This window comes from Hyaena hyaena, unplaced genomic scaffold (assembly GCF_003009895.1).
Source record: "Hyaena hyaena isolate Hyena2069 unplaced genomic scaffold, ASM300989v1 scaffold_802, whole genome shotgun sequence".
Lineage (NCBI taxonomy): Eukaryota > Metazoa > Chordata > Mammalia > Carnivora > Hyaenidae > Hyaena > Hyaena hyaena.
In genome coordinates, this window is record NW_024081434.1 from 245,215 (window position 1) to 256,477 (window position 11,263).

The following is an 11,263-nucleotide window of genomic DNA, read 5'->3' on the forward strand; positions in this document are numbered from 1 at the left end:
CATGCACGTTCTCTCTCTCAAAATAAACAAATAAACATGTTTTAAAAAATAAAATGTGATTGTAGAATATTAAAAACACTTTTTCCAAACAAAACATTTCATGAACATTACAAAATATTTTCAGTTTACTTTGCATAAGTGTTTTAAACATTCTGTGCACCATTAAAAGTTACCTGAAGGGATGCCTGGGTGGCTCAGTTGGTTAGGCCTCAGACTTCGGCTCAGGTCAAGATCTCAGATTCATGAGCTCTCCAGCCCTGCTTTGGGTGAGCTGGAGCCCTACACCAAGCCCTGTTTTCTGTGAGCTTCAGTTCCACTTTGAGCTCCTTTCTCCCCCTCTCTGCCTGCCCCTAGTAGGATTCTCTCTTTCTGCCCCTTGCTCACTTGCATTCTCTCTCTCTCTCAAAATGAATAAAAATAATAAAAATAAAAAATAAATTCTAAAAAAAGATACTTGAACTGCCTGATAAATACGGTTAAGTTTCAATAACTGCATTCTAATCATCCTTTTAAAAAATGAATAAAGAGATAAGATTAATGTATTTATTATGAATAAATCTTTATAGATTACCTAACTGTATTGAAAATATAGACTATATGACCAGTAAGATGCACAGATTAAGAAGCCAGATATGTTTATATTATATAACATCCCATTATTTTTCTTCATAAACTACCATGATATCTTGAATTCCATTTGTGCTTAACTTTTACCATAACAAAGAAAGAAAATGAAGTCTTTTTTAAAGAATACAAACAGACTGGGTATTATAATCCAGGAAAAATCTAGTCCTCTGCTTGGAACTATAAACAAATATATAAAGCAGCCAAAAATTGTCATCCTCATCAGCACCTTCAGGCTAAGAAGTAAAATGCTGCCAAAGATGTGTTGTTTTCTGAAAAGTACAGTACTAACATGAAACAGTATGACAGCTACTCTACCAGTATGAAGACTTTCATTTCAAAAACCACCTTAAACACTAAATTATTAAATGGCTAAAACTCGGTTTTTCAAAGATGGTGTTAAATAAGAAGCTAAGTAAGAAAATACATGGAGAAAAATACTAGTTGTCAAGTGGCATGTTGGTATCTCTGTGGCAAAGAAATAGAAATTAAGACCGAATTGGGTAAAATCATTGTGTCTATGACCAGGATTTCAGGGAAGAAGCAGAGACTTTCAGTTATAATAATGTGTTGAAACTCTGGGTGAGTTACATGACCTCCCTAGGTCTGTATTCTCATTCCTATCAAGCAATAGTGATATCTTTATATGAGAAACAAAGAAAAATAATAATACCCAAAACTCACTGAATGGTAAATAGGGACAGGCAAAATACTTACTGCATTTTATATATACTAACACATTCAGTCCTCGTAAAGGCCTTATGAGATATGTAATTGTATCTCTCCATTTGACCGATGAGAAAAAATGAAGGCAAAGCTAGATTAATTTTCTTGCCTGTGGCTCTTTTGTTAGAAAAGATAGGCAAATTGAATACAGGCTGTCCATCTCTCAAGCTTGGTGTGTGTCTGTGTGTCTGTGTGTGTCTATGTTTGAAAATATACATAACATAAAATTTACCATTTCAGCTATTTTCAAACATGTAAGTCATGGCATTAAGCACATTCACAATACTGTATCAGCATCACCAGTGTCTATTTCCACAACTTCTTTGTCAGCCTGAAGAGAAACTCCATACCCTTTCGACGATAAATCGTCATTCCTCCTTTCCTCAGCCCCGTAGTTTGTCTTTTGAATGACTACTGACTTCTTCTTGAGTAAATAAAGTAAAACTGAATCTCTTTAACAAAGAAGAGGTACAAAAACTGAGAAAGAAACAAACAAAAGCACCAAAAATCACCAAAAGGTGTTATCACCAAAAATCCTTTGTAATGGAAAGTTTAAAGGATGTATTTTAGGCAGCATGAAAAATAATCCCAGAGGGAAGAGCTGAGTGCAAGAAGTGGGAACTATAAGTAAAGATAGTGTTACATTTGTAATGAAATCTGAGCAAGTATTGAATGTATAAATAATAATAACAATAATTATTTAATTTCTGACATTAAAAATGTAGTAGAAATAAAATATCAGTGCTATGTAAATTGGAAGAGAGATATGATCGGAGTGAAAGCATTCTAAGACTTTTTTGCATTTTTTTATTTTTCAGGGTGAAATTAAACATTTTGATAATTCTAAGTTTTGTTGCATATACGGGTGAAAATAAATAGAATGACTTCTAGAAGAATAGACACAAAAGCATAACCACTAAACAAGTTGAGGAGTGAAAAGTAAAATGACCAAAAAAAAAAAAAAAAGACATAACCTCATTCTAAAAGAAGACAGGAAAGGTGGAAGTAACACACACACCGACGAAAACAAAACAAAAGTAAAAAATGGTTGATACAGTTATAGTAGAACTTAGAGCTTAATATATACCATGAAATTACACTAGAAAAGTAAAAACACCAAAATTAGTGAGCTTATCTCAAACATTCTGAAAAAGAATAGAAAAACAAACACAAAAGAAGGAGCAGGAAGAGAATATCAAAGATGAAATTATAACTTAATGAAAATTTTAAAATACAGTGAAAAGAATCAACAGAGCTGAAAGTTGAGAAGATTTGAGAAAATTAATAATGCATTAAAACCCCTGGCTTGATTAATCAAAAAAACACAATATAAAAAGGATATTTGTAATGGAAAGGAGACATAAATATAAATGCAGAAACTATATACATAACAATGAATTATTAGGAGAAAATTAGCATCAAATGTTTTGAAAATGTAGTCAAGATAGATAAATACCTAAAAAATGAAAATGTCAAAGCTGACACACAAAATAAAAAAGTTGAATAGTCTATAACCATTAAAGAAATTAAATCAATAGTTAAACATCTTTCTCCAAAGAGAACATCAGGCCCAAATGGCTTTATAGTAGATAATTCCCATTTGGTACAAGCTTTCAGAGAATAAAAAAAAAAAAAAAGAGTGTCCTCCATAATAGCTTTTATGGAGCTCTCAAACTGTGATATCAAGGAAAACCAGGAAAAAATTACTCACCAATCTCACTTATGAGCATAAATTCAGAAAATTGAGGGCAGCATGGTTTAAAAGAAATAATACATCATTACCCTGCTGGAATGACTCCAAAAACATAGGATCAAATTAACAATAGAAAAATTCTTAATATTATTCACTACACTAATAGAATAAAAAGAGGAAAATCAAGTTATCACCTCAATGAATACAAAAAGGGGGTTTGATAAAATTCAGTAATTTCATGGGAAATACAACAAATAAGAAAACATTTAAGAAAGAAGAACTTCCTTAACCTGAAAAAGGACATCTACAAAAAGAAAATTAGAACAAACATCATATTTGATGTTGAAATATGAAAGTATTCTCTTTAAGATAAAGCAGCTTCATGGCAAAGATAACCATTCCCATCACTTCTATTACGAAAAAAACAGTAAAATAAAATATCATCCATATCTTACATCAGACACAGAAATAAATTTTAGATGGATTAAAGACTAAAATTTATTCATTTTTTCAGCAGTATGGGATTATATTTTTATGACCAGAGTTGAGAAGAAGTTCTTAACACCTTAAAGCTTAAACTCTAAAAAAAAATCTGATAAACTCAACTACATGATAATTTCAAACTTCTGTTCATTAAAAGATATTATAAAAATCAATGAAGAGCCAAAAAGTAGGAAATCATTTGGCTGCATATATAACTGATTCAGGATTTATGTTCATCATATATAAAGAACTTCTACATATTAATATGAAAAAGAAAATCTTACCAAAACATAGACAAAAAGGCTGCTTCTAAAGTTTCACACTCAATTCTTGAAGAGATCACACTTTATTGCGTAACCACAATGTCATCTGGTCTCCTAGCCTCTTAATATCTAAATAAAATGGATTCAAACTCTCATTCTATGGACTGTGGAAATTCAAAACCTTCCCTAAATTCATCCAAATTCCTGAGAGTGCAGCAGGTGGGGGTGCACCTTAAATTCTCACCGTCCCTTCTGATAGGATTTTCTGACTCGTTAGATTTTTTCTATGCTCTGTCTCATTGCTCTTTTCATCTATTGGTCCTGGTGTGATCCCAAATGTAGAACAGAGGTGCTTCTTCTATGCCCTCCCTCAAAAACAGCAACAAGGTCAAGCTTGTTACCTATACAAAACTTTTACTGGAGATCTGAGAGGCTCAAGGACCCATTTTTAGCCACTTCCCCAACTGATTTTAACTGCCAACTTCATCTCTTGTGGGCCCCCGGCCTCAAGCCAGTCCCCATTTCAATCCCATTTGACCACCACCTTTTCTCCTTCCCACTCTGCACCCCTGGATTGCTTGCTGTTCCTCCTGCCAATCCCCTTATCCTCGGGGACACACCTGCCCCCGAGAATATTGAAGAATTCCCTAAAAGGAACTCTGGAGCCAACTGTTACGATAACATATATTCACCCTGTTGTATTTAAAAGAAAGAAACAGGGGGGCGCCTGGGTGGCTTAGTCGGTTGAGCGTCCGACTTTCGCTTAGGTCATGATCTCGCGGTTCGTGGGTTCGAGCCCCACGTCGGGCTCTGTGCTGACTGCCGGCTCAGAGCCTGGAGCCTGTTTCAGTCTGTGACTCCCTCTCTCTCTGACCCTCCCCTGCTCACGCTGTCTCTCTCTCTCTCTCCTAGAAATAAAAAAATAATAATAAAAAAAAAACATTTAAAAAAAATAAAAAAAAAAGAAACAGGATATGTGCCAGGATCCTCAGTAAGTAATAATCCTTATTAAAATATCCCGTACTTTGGGATTTTTGAGAACGCTCACAATCTGTTAGAAATGAATTTGTAACGTGAGCTATATTGGGCCATACCTCCACAGGCTTCTAGCCTTTTGACTATGTTCTGGCAAATTATTATTTCTCCAGACATTTCTTTTTTGTGTGTTTATTTTGTCTATTCTTTCTATATATTTCACCTTTAGAATAGAAATCTATGTTCCTTTTAACAATAGCTTAACATTATTTATTTTTATGTGAACTTTATAAAATATATTTTTTCCATTGAAGAACATCTGCATTTTAGGGTCAGCTGATCACTATTTTTGCAAGTATTTTTTAAAGTTGATTTTTTTAATTAAAACACTATATAGACACTTATCTTTGATCCATCTCCATCATCTCCAAACCCAAGCAGTTCTCATTGGTGCCACCATCTGCCCTCCCCCAGATAACGGCTAGTAAAGATCGGAAATGGTGACCAAAGTGGTTCCTTAGTCACCACTGTGATTGACAAGTTTCCTAAACTACTTCCTCGTCAGGTAATAATCTGCCTCGGTTTTGAGTTCCTCATTTCTCACAGCACTTAAAATTATTCTCAAAACCAAATGACATTCCATTGATTTAAAAAAAATGACAAAATTTTTAATCAAAATTTAAAAGTCTTAGCATTACAAATACTTGAAACAAAATTAAAGGCACTTCTATTATTGCAGTGGAACTGAATTTGGTGTAAACAGTGATGTTAAAATTAATGTTTTTTTCCTTTATGACGCCACCTCTCTTTCCAGTGTTTTCACTGTCTTGCCTCAGGCATCCACACAAAACACTTGGGAACTGACAGCCAGCACAACTCACACATGTAACTGTTTCTTTCCACACTTCCTTAGGACTTCTCCTAAGCAGTTTGTCACTATAATGATGTTTACAAATTGTGACAGGGAAACTTGATTAGGTGCTCAAAGGAAAATGGATTTCTTATTATGACATTTTAAGACTTCACATTCTGGGACTTTAACACCATCTGTGTAGGAGACGAGAAATGACCACAACCTAACAAGGTCTATAATAGTTACTTCTGACAAAAAAACAAAACCTCCTTGTCACCTCATTTCATAGCAGCCAGAGTAATCATGACCAGAAATCATTTAAGGTTTGGGCTGGAAGAACAGGAAGGCTTACCCAAAATAAGTAATTAAAAATTCAGCCTGAAGCAACCCGTTGTGAAAGTTTCAAGTCTTCTAAATCCCAGTAAGGCAGGAAACCTGTTAAGGGGCTAGGCTGCTGGTAGATTTCAGGATTTCCTTTCTTGACAGAAAATTAGATGAGAATAGAAAAATGAATCTTAAGACTTGTCACATATTTTAGCTTTATTTATCGCTTTTCTCAGCAGGTATCTCGTCCAGGAATATAGAAATAGAAAGCCGGGAAAATACGTATACAGAGTCAAGACAATAAAATGCCTCTCTCCGGACCTAAAAGTGGCCCCTGAAATTAGATGCAACTACCAGGTGAAGAACATAATCTCTATAAAACTTGAAAAAACATAGAGTTCTGTTTTGTATATTGAATATAAAATATACACTTGTTACTAATTTCAATATCAAAAATAGTCATCAAATTAGAAAGTAATCTGATGATTTGTGAATCAACATTTTCTGTTTTTTTACAAAGTATAGTTGCTCTGAAAAGGCGTGATTCTAACTCTGTATCATTCTGGAAAAGGCAAAACTATAGAGACAGTGAACAGATCAGTGGTTTTGGGGGGCTGGAGGAAAGGAGAGATGAATAGGTAGAGCACAGAGGATTTAATATATGATATTTTAAGGTAAATTCATATCATTATACATTTGTCGAAACCCACTGAACTTACAACACCTGGTGTGTTTACCTAATGTGAATTACGGACGGAGGGTGATAATGATATGTCAGTGCAGACTCATCAGTTGTAACGAATGTTCCAGTCTGGTGTGGGATGTTGACGATGAGGGAGGCTAGGCCTGTGGGCACCAAGGAATCTCTGCACTTTCACCTCAGTGTTCCTGTGAACCTAAATCCCCTCTAAAAAATAAAGGTTAAAAAGTCTGGTTGGTTAAAAGTATAGCTGGAAGCTGAGTAAACAACAAAATAAAAGATGGCAGGCATTGCTCCACAAAACCTCCCATTAAGGAATCATAAGCAACAGCAATAAATATTTTAAGAGGAACTGTATGACACCAGGAAAAAGGTTAGCTTCAAGCGGAAATTCTTGTACAAAAACCCATAACCATCTGATCGCGTGCAAAACAGAAGCGTTACAATGGATCGGTGTGATTATATGCACATGTTCTCTCATAACAACGAGAGGTGACAAAAAGGAGGCTTGCTTCGTGTGTCCAGCTTGCAAACGGAAACATGCTTTAGCAATAAGACTTCCTCAACTGAAAATAGAACTTTGGAGTTCAAGTTTGAGCTATACCTTCTTTTGATGATGTTGAGTCAGTTCCTCTCTGTAATCTTGTTCAGAGAAGCCAGAATTTTGCTGGGATATCAGGTTGTTCAAGCATTTCAGAATGTTCACGCTTCTGTCACACCTCTCTGTGGAAGGAAAAGCCTTACTTGATTCGTTTTCATGAGATTAACGCATAACCTTGTGTTCTTTTTTATTTTATTTTATTTTTTACTGTCACACGCATTTTTAAATTTATTTTAACAAGGCTCCCTTAGTAAAGCCATGTTAGGGATTGCCTTCTGTATTGTAAGCACCAGAAAGAAACGGGAGGGTTAGCAACAAGATTACACCAGCCATCTAATGCCGAAGGAATATGTTGGAGAATAAAAATCATGGTAAAAGTAACTTTTGATTCCATATCTGTAAAACATGGAAGCCCTTTCTTATGTGGTCAACTAAAATTTGGCATATTCTTCACATGATAAATTCCTTCGAAGAAGTTGCCTGCTCCAACAGGAATCATTTGCTCTTGGTCCGTACTGTCCCACACCCCATAAGCTCTCCAAACAAAGTACTCTAATAAAATTTTTCTTAAAAATTCAAAGCCTACAGATTTCATATTATGACTATATCTCTAACTTTTCTTATGTATCAAAGTCAGTGTGGAATGAAAATAACTTTAGAGGACTTTTGATTTCCAATGAGATAATTTAAACAGAAAATGGGGTAAGCATCCCCTAAGTTTCTCTTAGATTCAAAGGTGGTTGGTGTATAGCTATGAATATTTTAGTAGATGTTTAACTGAAGTCAAGTTCTGGAAAACTTGATTGGCTAAAATGTCAAATTAGGAAAATTCCATGGGGTGAATGAAGATGTGATTAAACACAGAAGTAAACTGTACACCGTATGAGGGTAAATCTGAAAACTATTCACAAATGAGAAATAAAAAACAATGCCAGGTTCAAATTCAATTAAAAAACCATCCAGACTGTCTAGCTGTACGATACACAGGCAGAAAAATGCTGAGTATGAAACATTACTCAGTGAAAAAAAAAATACTTGTATTCTTAATAGAGGGAACACTTTAGAAATTATATAATTTTCACAAAAGCCTCATAGTCTCAGCATGCGATTTATAAAAGTGCAAAAAGATACAATGTCCCCTAGTACAGTAGACAGCAAACAGACCTAAAGGTTATTATTCAATATGATATATGTATATATACAATTTATTATCTCTGGGAGCAGGGGTGGCTCAGTAAGTTAAGTGACCAACTCTTGATTTTAATCTTATGGTTTGTGGGTTCAAGCCCCGTGTTGGGCTCTGTGCTGACAGTGTGCAGCCTGCTTGGAATTCTCTCTGTCCTCTCTCTCTGTCCCTCCCCTGCTCGCTCGTGCTCTCTCTCGCGCGCTCTCTCTCTCTCTCTCTCCCTCTCAAAAATGACTAAACATTAAAAAAAAGTATTCTGTCAATTTCTGATTGGCCAAACTTTAACCACAAGAAGTTCCAAAGCCATTCAAATTTACTGAATACGTGCATAGGGACGCTTGGGTGGCTCAGTCAGCTGACTTCGGCTCAGGACACGATCTCATGGTTCGTGGGTTCGAGCCCCGTGTCGGGCTCTGTGCTGACAGCTAGCTCAGAGCCTGGAGCCTGCCTCAGATTCTGTGTCTCCCTCTCTCTCTGCCCCTTCCCTGCTTGTGCTCAGTCTCTCAAAAATAAATCAACGTTAAAAAAAATTTCTGAAAAGAATATACACATAAAATAAAAGCTTCTATTTTTCAGAAGCTTTTATTCAAACCTTTTAGGAAAATAAAGAATAGAAACAGATTCTGTTTATCTGAGGACACAAGCACTGACAAGAGCAGAACAGATTGATGATCAAAAGTCTCTTTCTCTCTCCAAACGTTATGATGGATGGCAGAGCTAAACCACAAATCAAAGAGACGTAATGCAATTTACAATGCTTTTAAAAGTTCTTTTATCCCATTCTTTAAATTCTGAAAATGACAGAACATTTACTATGTTATGAAATTATGTTCATACTGAAAAATTTCAGAGAAAAATAGAAATGTTACAGACACGGGTCGGTTCTCCAACTTCTCGTTTCTGCACCACTTTCTTTATGTGCCACCGGGATCCCTCCGTGCCCCAAGCTCTGCTTCTTAGCAAAGCCAATGGCAAACATCGAATGGATTCGATCCCGTTGTTTTGTTGTGTTATAGAAAATAAAACTGAAGGATTCGACCCTGTCCAAATCCTACTTGGTTATCCCCCTTCCAAAGAGGCATGTAAAGGTTGCCACAAGTGGCTGAGTATTTGACTCTCCTGCCCCCACTTAATGATACTGGCTCAGCTTTTCTTTTTTACGTATTGGGCTTCCATATAGACTCTTGTTGAAAGAGTGAGTTCATCTGTATCATAGATTTAAAACCCCTGTCCTAGAGGGTTCGTCTCTGCGCTTAAACTCATTCGGTCACATGCCTCATTTCTGTGTCTGTTAATATACTGAGGACAAGACAGGTCGTCAATAGAAGGCAAAAGACGAAGTGAAAGAGTCTTATCAATCTATATCCCCTAACTCCAAGTATTTCATAAAGAAAATGCAAAAATAGCAAGTGTTGGGGCGCCTGGGTTGCTCAGGTAAGCCTCTGAGTTCAGCTCAGGTCATGATCTCACGGTTCGAGTTTGAGCCCTACATCGGGCTCTATGCTGTCAGCACGGAGCCTGCTTCAGATCTTGCATCCCTTCACCCCCCCCTCAAAATAAATAAACATAAAAAATAATAACAAGTGTAGATCAGGGAAACTCCAGGCATTATTATTAAACAAATGTCCTCATTCCCACCTCTGTAAGCCTATTACCCTTCTACTTACATGCTTTTTGAGGCCCCAGTAGCTTATATTTTCTTTTTATATTTTTCTTTTTGTGTCTACTTTTGCATCCTTATCCCAATAGCTTGCTTTATTTCAATTTAAGTCAGTAAGTTGTTATTTGCATTGGTCATGCCTTATTTGTACCTCACTGTCCTGTTAATTAAAGACATAGGAACATGATTTTGGGATCTGGAAGAGAAAAAATACCTCTGAATCAAACTTCTAAGGAAGAGTGACTGTGATAAACTTTGCAAAGACTCTCAAAGTACAAAATATATCTGTTTATTTTCTAACCCATATCTATCGTGCTTTTACTGAGCTCCACATAGGCCTTTTAAAAACACACTCCAAAAAGACTCAAAATCTCAAGGTGGAAGAGTAACTGGTACAGGTGTGGCCTTCAGCCTTAGACACTCAGAATCTCAGTGTTATCTATCCATTTCCACAGAAACGGGAGCTCTGTAAACGTTGAGCACAGATCACAGGATTTGCAGCCAGATGCAGATGTGAGTTCTGCCAGCCCCTCTTATTAGCTGTTTGTATTCTTTTTTTTTTTTTTTTTTTTTTTTTCTGGGAGAGAGAGAGACAGCGTGAGCAGGGGAGGGTCAGAGAGAGAGGGAGACACAGACTCTGAAATAGGCTCCAGGCTCTGAGCTGGCAGTCAGCACAGAGCCCGACGCGGGGCTCGAACCCACGAACCGCGAGATCATGACCTAAGAGAAAGTCGGACGCTTAACCGACTGAGCCACCCAGGCGCCCCCCTAGCTGTTTGTATTCTTAAGCAAGTGACTTAATCTCCTAAAGAGAGAGAGAGAAAAGAGAGAGAGAGAGAGAAAGAGAGAGAGAGAGAGAGAGAGAGGTCAAGAAATAATACCTGCCTCACAGGGTTGTTGTGAAGATCGGATGAAATGGTACGTGTGAAAGAGTTTTATATACCATCCCGGGCTAACCGTGTTGGTTGGATTGGCTGATGGCAAAGAGAGTGGCTCCCGAAAGAAAGAGGACTCCTTCCTGCCAGTAGGCACCCAGCAGGGATTCCCTTCTGGCAGCCTTTGAAGGCTGATAAGTATCTCCAACAGCTGCTTAAGAGAATACAAGGACCCAGAGAGAGGCCAAGGGTCACGCTCTTTGCTCTTTTGCTCTCAGCTCAAAGGACATCTGCTCAAGA

The 11,263-nt window shown here is 36.7% G+C and overlaps 1 long non-coding RNA gene across 1 annotated transcript; it reads right to left on the reverse strand.

Annotated features, from left to right (window-relative positions):
* Positions 1–6,566: 6,566 nt before the first annotated feature.
* Positions 6,567–10,228, reverse strand: LOC120221683. The gene is made up of 3 exons (XR_005525872.1): positions 10,096–10,228; positions 7,246–7,364; positions 6,567–6,848 (listed from the first exon to the last, which is right to left on the reverse strand). It is a non-coding gene; the product is annotated as an uncharacterized LOC120221683 (long non-coding RNA).
* Positions 10,229–11,263: the final 1,035 nt, after the last annotated feature.